Raw genomic sequence first — 11691 nt, 5'->3', positions numbered from 1 at the left:
TTGTGCCCAGGCCCCAAATCCAAGCCTAAGAACTGGCCAAAAATAAATAAATAAACAAATAAATAAAAGCTTATAAACTTTTCACAATATAAGAATATTGAGCCAGACTCTGGCGACTCACAGGCTGGGATGAGAATTGCAGATCAAAGCCAGCCCAGGCAGGAAAGTCCATGAGACTCTTATCTCCAATAAACTGTACTCAGAAAAAGCTGGAAGTGGCGCTGTGGCTCAAGTGGTAGAATGCTAGCCTTGAACACAAAGAGGCTTAGGAACAGCACCTAAGCCCCAAGTTCAAGCCATAGAATCTAGGAAAAAAAAAATATTGAGAGCCATCCTTTATTTCTTTTGCTTGAGGTTAGCACTCTATCGCTAGAGCCACAGTACCACGTCTGCCCTTTTCTACTGAGGACTGGAACCCAGGCCACCTTCCCAGCCCGTGATTTATTTCTAATAACCAAAATGCAGTGGGAACTCTCCTTCCAGGCTTAATATATAATTGTTCAATACATCTCTATTATCATTATAATTACACTTCTTGGTTATAAGTTCAGTGAATCTACTCAGAAGGTTTTCTATTTCTCTCAAAAAAAGAAATCTGTAGAGCAGTAGTACTCATAGACTGTTGAAAATGAACTATACAACTTATGGGTGGGGATGGGAAGAAAACTAGGAGAGAGTGAGGGAAGGGGTGACATTGCCCAAAAAGAAATGTACTTATCACTTAATGTAACTGTAACTTCTCTATATATCACCTTTTTTTGGTAACAATAAAAAGTAAAAAAAAAAAAATTAAAAAAAAAATCTGATTCAAACGTCTCTCCTGACTTGATGACTTCCCAAAGCCTACACAATACAAAGCCCACATTTTATACTATCATTCAGGGTTCTTAGTTTTCTGGTCTTAACTGCTTTTGCAGTCTGGAAACACTCATGCAAGTTTTTTTTTCTCTTTCTTTCTTTCTTTTTGGTCGGTCGTGGGGCTTGAACTCTGGGCTTAGGCATTGCCCCTGTGCTCTTCAGCTCAAGGCAAGTGCTCTACCACTTGAGCCGCAGCCCCACTTCCAGCTTTCTAGTGGTTTATTGGAGATAAGAGTCTCACGGACTTTCCTGCCCTGGCTGGCTTTGAACTGTAATCCTCAGATCTCAGCCCCCTGATTAGCTAGGATTACAGGCATGAGCCACCGGCCCCCAGCTCTCTTTCTTTCTTAAGGGCATAGTATTTTCCATCCCACATTAGTGACTTCTTTCCTCAACTGTAACACTGAAATAGTAATTTCTACCTCACAGACAAGATATTAGTACTTATGATAGCTGCTGATTATTGCAGTTATTAAGTATTATGTAGTATATCATGACTTAACAAACATCTTATTTAATCCTGGTAAGCGCTCAGTGAAGTAGGTGCTTTTAAGAAAATGTATACATAGAAAAATTAAAGAACTATCAAATATAAGAGCTATCAAATATAACCTAGATTTAAACACAGGTCTAGCAGCCATCATAGTTCATATTATCTATAAAGCCTCTCTTGAGGGCCTATGTTTAATAGGACTTTGTAAAGGGTTGTGAATATCATCTGTTAATCACTGTCATCACTTCCTTCTTTCTGGGATCCAAAGCTCTGGTTACCCAGAACTATTTACCTTTCTTGATGGCACATTTGCAGCTTTGTGCCTTTGCTCATATTGTTCTTTATGTCTGAAGTGTTCTTATTTCCCTCTCAAAATTACCCTCTTTTGGGCTGGGAATATGGTTAGTGGTAGAATGCTTGCCTAACATGCACAAAGCCCTGGATTTGATTCCTCAGTACCACATAAACAGAAAAAGCGGGAAGTGGCGCTGTGGCTCAAGTGGTAGAGTGCTAGCCTTGAGCAAAAGAAGTTCAAGCCCCTGGGCGCACACACACACACACACACACACACACACACACACACACACACACACACACACACCACACACATAAATCCTCTTTTAACAAAAACCTGATGAAGTTCTTAACACACTCTCTCAAGGATAAGTATTAATATTTCTTCATCATTGTCCTGTTCCTTTCCACTTGGAACATGTTCATTAGATAACTGAGTTTATTAGTCTTAATTTATTATAAATTCAGTGAAATCAATAAGGGAAGTGTGCTTTCCAAAAAGTCTTGTTATTTATCATAAGAAAAATAGGAGAGAGCAGTGCAATTCAAACCACACCCAACAGGTGGCAGAGTACTCATAGTCACAGTCAAAGCAGCTTAGGTAACTAATATTTTATGTCACAAACCTCTTCTACATGTATTCTCTACAAGCAGTCTTATCCTCATTTTACAATAAATAGATTTCAAAACTCAGAATCTCTTCAAAGTACATTATTAGGTGAGATGATTTCAATAGTTTAACCAACAGATGCCATATGACATCCTTCCAAATTAACTCATTCCTTAAAAATATGCCATAGCCAGGTGCCAGAGGCTCATGCCTGTAATCCTAGCTACTCAGGAGGCTGGGATCTGAGGATCACAGTTAAAAGCCAGCTTGGGCAGGAAAGTTCATGTGACTCTTATCTCCAATTAACCACCAGAAAACCAGAAGTGGCATTGTGGCTCAAGTGGTAGAAGGCTTGCTGTGAGCTGAAGAACTGAGGGACAGTGTCCAGGCCCAAGCCCCATAACCGACAAAAAAAAAAAAAAAAAAGGGAAATAAAGAGCATTGATGGCTCACACCTAATTACTCAGGAGGTTGAGCTCTGAGGATTGCAGCTCAAAGCCAGCTCAGGTAGGAAAGTCTATGAAACTTTTAATTCCAATTAAGCACCAATAAAGCAAGAAGTAGAGTTGTGGCTCAAGTGGTAGAGTACTTAGCCTTGAGCACAAAAGCTCAGTGATAGGGGCTGGGAAAGTGGTTTAGTGGTAGAGTGCTTGCCTAACATGCATGAAGCCCTGGGTTCCATTCCTCAGTACCACAAAAACAGAAAAAGCGGGAAGTGGCACTGTGGCTCAAGTGGTAGAGCGCTAGCCTTGAACAAAAGAAGCTCAGGGACAGTGCCCAGGCCTGAGTTCAAGCCCTAGGGCTGGCAAAAAGAAAAAAAAAGAAAAGAAAAGAGAAAAAAAGAAAAGAAAAAAGAAGTGAAATACTACTTTAGTCATTTTTTTGGATGAGCCTTTAAATTTTAAACATTAATACAAGAGGAAGCTGTATGAAATATTTTGGTTCATTTGTACTTTACTATAAAGAGTTCTGAATATATTCTTCTCCCTCCTTCCCTCTCCCTTCCCTCTCTCTCTCTCTTTTTTGTTGGTCGTGGGACTTGAACTCTGGGCTTGGGCGCTTTCCCTGCACTCTTCAGCTCAAGGCTAGTGTAATACCACTTTGAGACACAGCTCCACTTCCAGCTTTTTCAGAGTAGCTTTATTGGAGGGAAGAATCTCACAGACTTACTTTCCTGTCCAGGCTATCTTTGAACCACAATCCTCAGATCTCAGCCTCCTGAGTAGCTAGGATTACAGGTATGAGACACCAGTGTCCAGCTCTGACTATATATATGTAAATAAATATATATGTAAATAAATAAATATATATATATATATATATATTTTTTTTTTTGTCAGTCATGGGGCTTGAACTCTGAGTCTGGGCACTGTCCCTTAGTTCTTCAGCTCAAGGCTAGCTCTCTACCATTTGTGCCACAGTGCCCACTTCTGGCTTTTTCTGTTTATGTGGTGCTGAGAAATTGAACCCAGGGCCTCATGCATGCAAGGCAAGCACTCTACCACTGAGACACCTTCCCAACTCTGAATATATTATTAAGGGTGGCTTGACCTTAGTAGTTTTGATGGCCACAGAGACGGTGCATGCACATAAACACTGGGGACCTGAATAAAGGTCTTAAAGATGAGATGAAGGGTTCAAAAGAAAAGAGATCAGAAGGAAGTTTCCTAAACAACCTGGATTTTTTTTTTTTTTTTTTTTTTTGGGTCCGGTCGTGGGGCCTGAACTCTGGGCCTGAGCGCTGTCCCTCAGCTCTTCAGCTCAAGGCTAGTGCTCTACCACTTGAGCCACAGCACCACTTCCAGCTTTTTTCTTTTTGCTTATGTGGTGCTGAGGAATCAAACCCAGGGCCTCAGGCACGCAAGGCAAGCGCTCTACCACTGAGCCAACTTCCCAGCCCTCCCCCCCCCCCCCCCGCTTTTTTTTTTTTGGTCTTGGGTCTTGAACTCTGGACCTGGGCACTGTCCCTGAGCTCTTTAGCTCAAGGAGAGCCCTCTACCACTTGAGCCACAGCTCTACTTCTGATTTTCTGGTACTTAATTGGAGATAAGAGTCTCATAGACTTTCCTGCCCTGGCTGGCTTTGAACCTCAATCCTCAGATCTCAGCCTCCTTAGTAGCTAGGATTACAGGCATGAGCCATGGGCAACTGGCTCCTTTTTTTGGGGGGGGGGTGTGTGCCTGTTTTGGGGTTTAAATTCCGGGCCTGGGTGCTGTCCTGAGCTTTTTTGCTCAAGGTTAGCACTCTTCCACTTGAGCCACAACCCTATTACTGGCTCTTCTGGTAGTTAAATTGGAGATAAGAGCCTCACGGACTTGCCTGTCTAGGCTGGCTTTGAGCTGCCTAGCTGAGTAGCTAGGATTACAGGCATGAGCCACTGGTACCTGGCTACTCTTTTCTTTTTAATCCTTTTTTTTTGTAGTTAACATATGTGGCACTTGTATATATTTTATCCCAAATGTAATATATAATCTCAAATAGCCCTTACTATACTATTTTGTAGTTTTTAACAAATAATTTCCCAGCCTTCCACACAACCCTTACTTCCTTACACCCCTCCCTTTGGTCTATAAATCCCTTTAGTATAGGTATGTCTTACCTAAAAACAAGTTTTACTGTGAGCTGGACATAGTAGCACATGCCTGTAATCTCAGAAATTGGGTGGTGGAAGCAGAAAAATCAGGAGGTGGAGGCAGAAGGATTGAGAGTTGGAGAGTGGCCAGCCTGGATTACATAGTGAATTCAAGGCAGCCTGAGCTACATGGTAAACCTCGTTTCAAACAACCAAGGACTAAAATGTAATTCAATAGTAGAGCACTTGTATAGCTTACTAAATTTTTTTAGACATGTTTTCATTAAATATAGCCCAGACTAGCCTCAAATTGGCAATCTTCCTGTCTTGGCCTTTAAGGTACTGACATTTTTTATTTATTTAGTTATTTTTCTTTTAGTCCGTCATGGGGCTTGAACTCTGGGTTTGGGCACTGTGTGTGTGCTCTTCAGCTCAAGGCAAGTGCTCTACCGTTTGAGCCACAGTACCACTTCGGTTTTCTAATGGTTTATTGGAGATAAAAGTCTCACGGACTTTCCTGCCTGGGCTGGCTTTGAACTGTGATCCTCAAATATCAGCCTCCTGAGTCACCAGTGCCCAGCTTTAAGGTACTGGAATTATAGACATGCACCAATACACTCAGATTAGAAGAAGTCTTGAGATTGCTCAAAGCCAGCTGTAACAGAAAAGTCCACTAGAGTGCTTTTCCAACTAATCAGCAAAATGCTTGACTGGAAGCATGTCTCAAGTATGAGCACCATCCGAGCAAGCAAGCTGAGCTAAAGCATAAAGCCTGGAGTTCAAGGCCCAGCACAGTCGCATGTGTGCACGCTCACACACACACACACACACACACACACACACACACACACTCTTTCTCTCTCTCACCTGAGTGCCTATTACTGACACATTTCATATATAATTGTTTTCTCCAAAAATTCTCAATCTCTACATGAGAAAAGGTGAGGCTCAGCAAGATAAATAACCCAAATCCCATAAGGAGCAGTAGAGCTAAGATTTGAACATAGGGCCAAAATTCTCATAATACCAACATGCCTTGATGGGGAGAAAGAGAAGGAAGAGGTGACATTGTCCGAAAAGAAATCTACTCATTACCTGACTTATGAAATGGTAACATCTCTGTACTGCACCTTAATAGTAACAATAAAATTATATTTTAAAAAACTGGATGGGGGCTGGGAAGGTGGCTCAGTGGTAGAGTGCTTGCCTTGCATGCATGAGGCCCTGGGTTCGATTCCTCAGCACCACATAAGCAGAAAAAGCTGGAAGTGGTGATGTGGCTCAAGTGGTAGAGTGCTAGCCTTGAGCTGAAGAGCTGAGGGACAGCGCCCAGGCCCAGAGTTCAAGCCCCACAACCAACCAAAAAAAAAAAAAAACTGGATGGATTTCAACTCCTTCATTTAACATTAATTGAAGTTAAGGGACCATGAAATTTAATTGAAGTGAAGAGCAGTTTAATTGAAGTTCCAAGTGACAATGAACTCTTCAAAGCAATCCTTTTAATCTATTCAATAATTTTATCTCAGTCCCGGAGATTGAACTCAGAGCCTCACACATACTAGGTAAGTGCTGTACCTACCATTGAGCTACAGACTTGGCCTGATTGGAAATTTTTATTTATTTATTTATTTTTGGTCAGTCGTGGGGCTTGAGTCTGGGCCTGGGCGCTGTCCCTGAGCTCTTCAGCTCAAAGCCAGTGCTCTACCACTTGAGCCACAGTGCCAATTTCTGGTGCGTAATCAGAGATGAGAGTCTCAGGGACTTTCCTGCCTGGGCTGGCTTTGAACCACGATTCTCAGATCTCAGCTTCCTGAGTAGCTAGGATTACAGGTGTGAGCCACCAGTGCTGGGGGAAATCTTATAGAGGATATTCAAGTGTCCTCCATTTACTTGCAAGAACTGCCTCTTAAGAATAATAGTTCTGGGGGCTGGGAAGGTGGCTCAGTGGTAGAGCGCTTGCCTTGCATGCATGAGGCCCTGGGTTCGATTCCTCAGCACCACATAAGCAAAAAGAAAAAAGCAGGAAGTGGCGCTGTGGCTCAAGTGGTAGAACGCTAGCCTTGAGCTGAAGAGCTGAGGGACAGTGCCCAAGCCCCACGACCGGACCCCCCCCCAAAAAAATTAGAAGAATAGTTCTGGGGCTGGGAAGGTGGCTCAATGGTAGAGTGCTTGCCTTGCATGCCTGAGGCCCTGGGTTCGATTCCTCAGCACCACATAAACAGAAAAAGCTGGAAGTGGCGCTATGGCTCAAGTGGTAGAGTACTTGCCTTGAGCTGAAGAGCTAAGGGACAGTGCCCAGGCCCAGAGTTCAGGCCCACGACCGACCAAAAAAAAAAAAAAGAATAATAGTCTTGAAGGAATTTTTTTCTTGTTCTTCTTTTTGTGTGTGTGCTCACTCTGGGCTTGAACTCAGGGACTGGGTGCATTCCCTTGGCTTTTCTGCTTATAGTTCATGCCCTACCACTTAAGCCACACCACTACTTCCAGTTTTTGATGGTTAATTAGAGATAAATATCTCATGGGCTTTCTTACTTAGGCTGTCTTCAAACCATTATGGTCAGATCTCAGCCTCCTGAGTAGTTAGAATTACAGGCAATGAGCTGCTGGGCCCTGGCTCAAAGGCAAATGTTTTTAGAGCACAAGTTTCACTAGTTAGCAAGTCAGGGTTCAGAAAAGGACAGCTAGGCCAGGAGCTGGTGGCTCATGCCTGTAATACTAGCTACTTAGAAAGCTGAGGTCATGGGGCTGAAAAGATGGCTCAGTGGTAGGGTGCTTGCCTTGCATGCATGGGGCTTTGGGTTCTATTCCTCAGCACCACATAAACAGAAAAAGCCGAAAGTGGCGCTATGGCTCAAGTGGTAGAGCATTGGCTTTGATCTAAAGAGCTGAGGGACAGTGCCCAGGCCCAGAGTTCAAGCCCTATGACCGCCAAAAAAAAAGCTGAGATCTGAGGATCATGATTTGAAGCCAGCCCTGGCTTCACTTACCACTCAAAAACCACAAGTGGACACTGTGGCTCAAGTGTTAGAGAGCTAGCCTTGAGCACAAATTGCCCAGGCTGAGTTCAAACCCCATGACTACCACCACCAACAACAAAAAAAAAAAAAGGAAAGAAGAAAAAGCATGATGGCTAGGCATAGCAGCAACAGGAACTGTGAAATAAATTTTGAGAATTTCTCTTTTTCTAGGTTTGTCTATCATTTCTACTTCATTTTTACCAGTTTCGACTGCACACATACAGCCCAACATTTAGTGCCCAGTCCCATCCTACAGGTGTCTAATATCACCTGAATTAGTGGTTTATTTATTTTTGTTTTGTTTTTGCAATACTTCAGTCTTGAACTGAGGGCCTGGAGCTGGGTAGGCAAGTGCTCTAACAATTGAGTGGCATCTCTAGCTGTTTTTGCTGTAGCTACCTTTCAGATAAGGTCTTAAAACTTTTGTTCCAGTTAGCTTTAGACCACATTCCTCCTACCTATACTCTAAATAGCTGGGTTTACATACACATACTACCATGCCCAGCTTATTCATTGAGTCTTGCTTTTTTAAATTTTTTGCCAGTTTATTTTTGGGGAGGGAGAAAGGGGGGCAGCTTTGAACCATGATCTTCTTATCTATATTGGCCAAATAGTTGGAATTACAGATACAAGCCTGTAATTTAAACCAGAAGATTGTGTGTGTGTGTGTGCACATGCACGTACGCGTGTGCACACATGCATTCACATGCACATATGCATGCTAGTAATGGGGCATGAACTCAGGACTTGGGTACTGTCCATAAGCTTTTCTGCTCAAGGCAAGCACTCTATCACTTGAGCCATAGCTCCACTTCTGCTTTTTTGCTGCTTAACTGGACAGTGTCATGGATTTTTGGCTCCAAACCATGATCCTCATGTCTCAAGCTTTTGAGTACCTAGGATTACAGGCATGAGCCCCCAGCCCCCAGGTTAAACTATAAAACTTTTTTTTTTTCTTTTGTGCCAGTCCTGGGGCTTAAACTCAGAGCCTGGGTGCCAGCATCTGACTTTATAAAGAAAAAAAAGTTTGTTGGACTGTGAATCAATATTCTGGTATTGGAATAAATATTCTTGGTATAATCATGTTATGTCTGAGGAAAAGGCAAGCACTGAAAAGTTATCTAGGCTCTGTGTGCAAGTGATAGGCATATTCTGATAGACATTTCTTTAATGGTTAATGATACTGAGCATCTTTTCATATACTTACTGGCATAGGCTTTTTGTGTGGGTGCTGGTCTTGGGGCTTGAACTGAGGACCTAAGCACTGCTCCTGAGCTTTTGTGCTCAAGGCTAGTACCCTCTTGACTCTGGCTTTTTAGTGGTTAATCAGAGATAAGATTTTCACAGACTTCTTGTCCAAGTTGGCTTCAAACCATGACATAGAGATCTCAGCTTCCTGAGTAGCTAGGATTACAGGATTGAGGCACTGGTCCCAGCTGGCTATCTTTTTCAGAGAAACTTTTCTTTCCTTTGCCTATTTCTATGTTGGGCTTTGTCACTGAAATGTAGTTTATATCTTTTGAATGCTCATTATCTAATACTTGATTTACAAGTATTTTCTTTACATTCTGTAGGATGTTTCCTCGTATGTATTTTTATATTTTGATGTAGTACAATTTATCCTTTGTTGTTGCCTGCACTTATCTGAATATCATATACAAGCAATCTTTTTCAAATTTAGGTCATGAAGCTTCCCTTTATAGTTTTTTTTTTTATCTATTTTGAGATTTTTGTGTATGGTATGAAGCTAGAATACAACTTCATTCTTTTACAGTGGATATCTTTTTTGTTGTTGTTGTTGGTCATGGGGCCTGAACTCTGGGCCTGGGTGCTGTCCCTCAGCCCTTCAGCTCAAGGCTAGCACTCTACCACTTGAGCCACAGCGCCACTTCTGGCTTTTTTTCCCCCCTGCTTATGTGGTGCTGAGGAATTGAACCCAGGGCCTCATGTATGCAAGGTAAGTACTCTACCACTGAACCACCTTCCCAGCCCAGTGGCTATCATTTTCTCAGTAATATTTGCTGGAAGTCTTACCCCACTGAAATGGGTCATATGACACCCCTATTGAAAAGCGCATTAAACCATACATTTGAGGGTTTCCTTCTAGGTTCTATGTTATTTCATTGATTTATACATTTCTTTTTTGTCGGTTGTAGGGCTTGAACTCTGTGCTTGGGCACTGTCCCTGAGTTCTTCAGCTCAAGGCCAGTGCTCTACCACTTGAGCCACAAAGCCACTTGGTTTCCTGGTAGTTAATTGGAGATAAGATTCTCATGGATTTTCCTGCCCAGGCTGGCTTTGAACTGTGATCTTCAGATCTCAGCCTCGTGAGTAGCTACGATTACAGGTATGAGCCACTGGTGCCTGGCTATGTATTTCTTTATACTAGTACTTTTGAATTGTTTGGTTTTTATTTGGCTTTGTAGTAATCAGCTTTGCAATCAGGAATTGAGTCTGAAATTTTATCTTTCAACTGTTTTGGCTATTCTGTGTCTCAGGATTCCATGTGAGTTTTTGGAAAGGCTAACCCCTTGGATTTGGATTACAGTGAACCTGTATAATATCACCTTGAACCAGTGTTGAATGTTACCAATATTCAGCTTTCCAATTCAGTAAAACAGCATTTCTTTCCATTTCCACTTAATTTCTTCCATTTCCTATTTAATTTCTTTCCATGGTGTCTGATCCAGAAAAGGCTCCTTTCTAGAGGTGTTTTTTTTTTTTTTTTCATTCTACTGCCTATCCTTTTTTTTTTTTTTTGTCTGGTTCTGGGCCTGGGGGCTGTCCTTGAGCTTTTTTTTCTTTCTTTCTTTTTCTTTTTTGTCATTGAGGGGCTTGAACTCTGGGCCTGGGCACTGTCCTTCAGCTCTTTAGGTCAAGGCTAGAGCTCCACCACTTGAGCCACAGTGCACCTCCGGTTTTCTGAGCGGCTTATTGGAGTTAAGTCTCACTCCCTTTCCTGTCTAGGCTGGCTTGGAACTGTGATCCTCAGATCTCTTCCTCCTGACTAGCTCAGATTACAGGCCTGAGCCACCATGACTGTTCTGTCCTTGAGCTTTTTTGCTCAAGGCTAGTGCTTTACTATCAGACACACAGCTTTTTGTACATAATTAGACATGAGTCTTTTTTTTTTGGGTCCAGTCATGGGGCCTGAACTCTGGGCCTGGGCGCTGTCCCTCAGCTCTTCAGCTCAAGGCTAGTGCTCTACCACTAGAGCCACAGCGCCACTTCCGGCTTTTTTCTTTTTGCTTATGTGGTGCTGAGGAATCAAACCCAGGGCCTCATGCATGCAAGGCAAGCACTCTACCACTGAGCCACCTTCCCAGCCCCAGACATAAGAGTCTTGTGGACTCTCCTGCCCAAGCTGGCTTTAAATTGTGATCCTCAGATCTCAGAGTCCTGAGTAGCTAAGGTTATAGGCATGAGCCACCAACACCCAGGCCCTGCCTATTTCTTACTTGTCCCTAACATTTGAGGTGGTCCACCCTAATATTCTCTGCAATACAACATGTCCCTTTGGGGTAGTTGGAGGAAGAGATTTTTGAACTATTTAGAACAAGCACAGCTATTATGATGAGACATTATTTCAAACAATTACTGCACTAAAATTCATTGGGGGTGGAGAATGGAGGAGAAACACAAAAGAAGGAAATTTTATAGACAATAATAAGAGAAGCACAAGAGGAAGCACTGTCCTCCTTTGTACTGTTATTTTATTACTGTTATTTTATTAAGTCCATATATTAAATAAAACATAACAGGAAAATCAACAAATTTATAAAATAGAATTTGAGGTGTTTGGATGAAAAAGAAAAAAACCTCCATAAGAACGATGCCTTCATGTCTA

This window comes from Dipodomys spectabilis, unplaced genomic scaffold (genome assembly GCF_019054845.1).
Source record: "Dipodomys spectabilis isolate Male_0828 unplaced genomic scaffold, ASM1905484v1 ptg000002l, whole genome shotgun sequence".
In the NCBI taxonomy this organism is placed as follows: Eukaryota; Metazoa; Chordata; class Mammalia; order Rodentia; family Heteromyidae; genus Dipodomys; species Dipodomys spectabilis.
Note: the sequence above shows the minus strand (reverse complement) of the source record.